Source organism: Neovison vison, chromosome 1, assembly GCF_020171115.1.
Source record: "Neovison vison isolate M4711 chromosome 1, ASM_NN_V1, whole genome shotgun sequence".
NCBI classification, from domain to species: Eukaryota; Metazoa; Chordata; class Mammalia; order Carnivora; family Mustelidae; genus Neogale; species Neogale vison.
This window is the reverse complement of record NC_058091.1, coordinates 292,972,658-292,977,961: the sequence shown is the minus strand read 5'-3', so window position 1 is coordinate 292,977,961 and position 5,304 is coordinate 292,972,658.

Below are 5,304 nucleotides of genomic sequence, written 5' to 3'. Positions count from 1 at the left end.
TTACAATAAGTAGAGTATATTTCATGCTTCGAGAATTCCCTTTTATTTCTTGTCAAATATCATACAACCATGTACTGATATTTTCAGCCACTTGGCATATGTAATTGACATGATTCTCTATAGCATCTTTTTTTTTTTTAAAGATTTTATTTATTTATTTGACAGAGAGAGATCACAAGTAGACAGAGAGGCAGGCAGAGAGAGATAGAGGGAAGCAGGCTCCCTGCTGAGCAGAAAGCCCGACGCGGGACTCGATCCCAGGACCCTGAGATCATGACCTGAGCCGAAGGCAGCAGCTTAACCCACTGAGCCACCCAGGTGCCCCCTCTATAGCATCTTTCAATGTAATTGTATTTAGTCCATACTTTCTTTGTGTAACTGAAAATATCTCTCTTGATTAAGTGAGAAAATTAATAAAGACAATTCATATACAACGGCAATGATACAAAGTTTTGTCAGATATATCAACAACTATTATGTAACATACCTAACTAAACATGTGTAGGATTAAACTTGAATAATCTACCTAACCTCAAAAAAATAAATAGAATAAAATAAATAAGAAGCATAAATAAATGTACTATATTAATTTATAACTAGTTTTTAACATAAAAATAATAGAAGAAATCCAAGGAGAAAGGTGATGTGGGATGTTTTGTAAAAAGATAACAATTAAACTAAATACATTAGGCTTTGAAAAGGCCTAAAGGACCTGGAGTATATTCTTCAGGATAATTTTTGCATTTATTCAACAAGGACTGAACACACGCCTACTATGAACCAGAGATGTTTTTAATAGTAGCGAATCTTCAACTTTTAAGACTAGATATGGTTCATTAAACTTTGCAAAATCACTGAATTCTACATAGTGATGAGTTTAGTTAATACTATGCTTGATCTAAAAGTACATGTGAATTTAAAGCAATAAAATAGAGTTTTGATTATGGCTTGTAAAATAACTCCAAAGAAATTTTTTAAAAGTGCTACATTGTCTTGCATGGTTGCATTAGTTTTTAAAAGAAATGGATAATTTAGATTGAAAAACACATTCTTAGGTGAAAAATAATCATTCAGAAATTATAGCCACACCAAAGATCCAAAGGCTGAAAACAGTATCAGCCAAGGTCTAAGTTAAGCCAAGGTCAAGACTGAAAATGCCACAGATCATTTAGACATAGCTTGTTTCTTTTACTTCATTGATTAAGATAATTATCAATATTCCATACCTCATACATCTAGTATGATGCTTAAGTAGATCAGACCTATTAAATAATTTGTGTTTTGAAGACAAATTTGCTCAACTCAGTAAGTGTGAAATATATGTACTGCCAGGAATTAATTAGCTTGATTACTGTTTTCTGAAGTATATTCCTAGGAATCTTAGTCAAAAAAAAAAAAAAAGTTCCTACAGTCAAAATAAATTTCAATCCACAGAATTAGATGTGCAAAGAATTCAATTTCCTACACTTCCTTTTACTAAGCATAATTTCTTTCTTTCTTTCTTTCTTTTTAAGATTTTATTTATTTATTTGACAGAGAGAGATCACAAGCAGGCAGAGAGAGGGGGAAGCAGGCTCCCTGCTGAGCAGAAAACCCGATGCGGGGCTTGATCCCAGGACCCTGAGATCATGACCTGAGCCGAAGGCAGAGGCTTAAACCACTGAGCCACCCAGGTGCCCCACTAAGCATAATTTCCAATTTAAGTCTCCATTCTAGCTGACTGGAGAAATATAATTTCAATCACTCTAGACCGCTGGGGACAGGAGGAATCTTGTCTGGGTTGTAACTGTCTACCCTACCTACGTAGCAGCTTCTCAGGTGTCCCTTTCTGGTTTTGACATTCAATGATTAGGCCAGGCAAGGCTCCCCCTCACTCCCTCATTAGGTCCTGTTTTGGGGCTCTTAGTGCTGGGTCCATGCTGGTTCAGTCACGTGAGAAACATTCTTCTGCTGGACTTTCAAGGAGGTAGGACACAGATTCTCTTTCCTTTTACTTCTTACCTCTCTGTTTCCCCTACAACACTCTCCTATCTAGTTCATAAAAACAAACTATAGTGAGTCTCTGAAGAGGCTATAGAATCACAATAGCAGTCTAAACATTCTGAATCCAAACCCTTTTAAATTGGGCATTCTTCAAATTATTTCAGTACACTTTAAAACAAACAAACAAATAAACTATCAGCATTCACCTGAGTCAATGTTCCCTGGAACACGGCTTGAGAAAGACTTATATTCATCCTTGAAACAAACTGGTAGCAATAAAAATGCTATTAAAAGTTTTTGTCATTGTTTGGAAATAAGGAAGAAAACTTATTTTGGTTTAAACAAAGTTACCAAATTGTTTTGACATGCAATCATATCTATTTTAAAATTCTGTTCAGTCATTTTATAAATGTTTTGTTTTTGAAAGAAATATTTAAAATAGTTACTCAGTGAACAGCATAGGACATTTTATTCTAAATCTAAATTATGTAATTTTGAAATAGTTTCCTTGTTTCAGGGAAATATCTACAGTCTTCACCATGAATCTGACACCATTAATAGATAATGAATGTCCTTTGTAACATTCCCTAGAGGAAGAGCAGTCTGCCTGCCATGTAATGTCATGTTTAGGAGTTTCATTAGACTTATATAATGCCTCACTAGTTAGATCTCCAAAGCCCAAGACCTTTCCAAGATTTCTCTTTTTCAGGTCTAGTCCACAGGTAAACAACTACTTTAATTTTATTTACACATTTGAGTTATTAATAATGCATTTATAAATTTCCTAAAAGGAATTTAAAAACAGATGAGTATATAGTTATCATTGAAAAGTATTCCTACATGTTAGGAAATCAGCATCTTGTTTAATTTTATGTAGTAATGAATGTTCCTTGGGAAACAGTATCTAAACTTATGATTGATGATATCATAATTACCTTATGAATTTTGCTCTACATTCATGAGCAAACTAAGTTATATATATTAAAATTTCAGTTTCATCTATCAATTCGAAATTTTCCTGATTTATCTAAAGGCTTTTAAAAGAGGTCCATATCGTAAGTGTGGCAAAGGGGAATCATGATAATAAGGTGAGTGAAGATGCCTTTATTTGTCTTCAGCTAGTCAACGACCTTTGAATATGTTGATATTTGATTCATTAGGACTGAGAATCTCTGCAGCAAGAAGAAGTAAAGATTAGTGTAAGTAATGTAAGAAACATACTGGGATTATATAACTCAAGACAAATTAATGCAGGATATGGAAGAATGAGTATTTTTTCATGTCATGAAAATTATAGAAACTTTAAGCCACTTTTACACAATTGATGTATGCTGAAAACTTTTGATTCTTGCTATTGAACAATATGGGTTTTTTTAACAACATATTTTTAAAGAATATTTTGTTGAATAGAATTTCAACACACAAATATAATTTTTTATTAAATAAATTGATTTCAAATACAGGAAAACTGGAATCTATAATCTATGTGACTTGGTTGTTCTCAGACAGAATGCTAATAAAATGGAAAACTGTGAGACTCCCAAGTAGAAAAGTCATTCTCATTGGTGACTAAGGAGAAAAGAAGGTCAGAAATCATGCTCTATCTCTGATTGGCTATTTCCCATTTGGAAAGGAACTTAATTATGTGCCTCAAATTAATCCATTTATAATAAATGTCTTCTAAAGAAATTTTATGACTCTATTAATATAAAACTGTAGCAACATGTTGCATTAAAGATCCCCCTGAAGTGTCAATCATTCATTATGTACTCACCCTGTTTTGCTTTATCATTGAACTATCTGCCCACCATGGGCTGAAGTCTGTTGGAGGGACTAAAAATTGAAGTATGTCTATGTTTGACCAACTTCAGCAGAGTTTTTTTTGGATAATGATCTTGGGTCGTATTTGGTTTGCTGTTAATGTAAGCCATTGGATAATTTTCAAAATAGAGAGTCCCCAGTATGCCAGTGAATGTCAAGTCTCCAATGTCACCTAATCAATTTATAAGAAACTCATTGGTGCAGTGTGGATTTCCCCACACCAAATTTTACTTTGCTGGCAAAGTTCTATCAGCATGGCAACACTTTCTGCAAAAGTCAAAAGTAAAGTTAAGGATAATCTTTATCACTAAAATAAAAAACTTGGGGACTTAAAAAATGGGAAAATCTTATCCATAAGATTTAACATTTATCCATTGTATTCATTCATAGTTGCTATTATAACATAAATTTTATTAAAAATCACATTATTTTCAGATCCTAGCTTTGTTTTTTTAGGTATGGCCTAATCATTATTTACATGAAAATTTGGACACTCTTAATTAGAATCACACCAAATGGGCTTTTTCATGGATCAGTTTGTTTGGGATAATAAGGGGAACATCTGTGTAACAAGACCAGAACTCAAAATCATTGCACTTTTAATACTTGATACAATTATCACATTATACCAGAAATCATTTCAATGAATTTCAACTACATCATACGTTTAAGCAGTTACCCAGATCCTAATCTTTTCAATCTCTTTGAAGTAATAGCAAGTAATAGCCACCATAAAATAAGAAAATACTGGGAAAGTAAAATATTGTATTCACATTATTTTGACATGAACATACACCCACAGAATTAGGAAACTAAAATAATAACTGCATCTAAGTGCAAAACGAAAATTCTCCCTTTCACCCGGACAAAATGTATCTCATTCTTTTTAATAAAACTCATTGTGCTATTTGTAGTTATAAAGTAATCCATGTTCTAACATGGTGCATTTGGAAAACATAAGATTTCTAAAAATAACGTAAAATCATGCATAATCACACCACTCAGAGATGAGTACTTTGAACTCCTGGGATAGCCATTCACTAGACCCATCAAATCTCCAAGACTGACAAGATAAATGCTAACTCTTTGGGCAGCCTCAGAGAAGTTGGGATATTGGATGCATGGATCAATTCTTTTCTTCTGCAGAAGGAGCTGAGGGCTGAGTGTTTCATCCACTCACTTTGCTGAGCAGGGGGAAGGACCTATGGCATCTACTAGCCTAATGTGCCCTCCCCTTTCTCTCCCCTGTAGCTGGAGTGTCCCAGTCTTCTGGGAAGCCCCCTCAGGAAAGCTGGGGTGCTGGATGCATTAATCAACCTCTTCTCATCCCAGGGAGAAGCTGGGAACCAGTGGGTCTCTTCATTGTATGTTTCAATATCAAGGGAAGGGATTCAGGAGAATGCCCCAAATCCCTCTACTGGAATCAGTGAGCCTAGACTCACATTCTCTGAGGATGTGGGAGCCTTTCAATTCACAAAAAGAATTTTGTGGTGAATTATA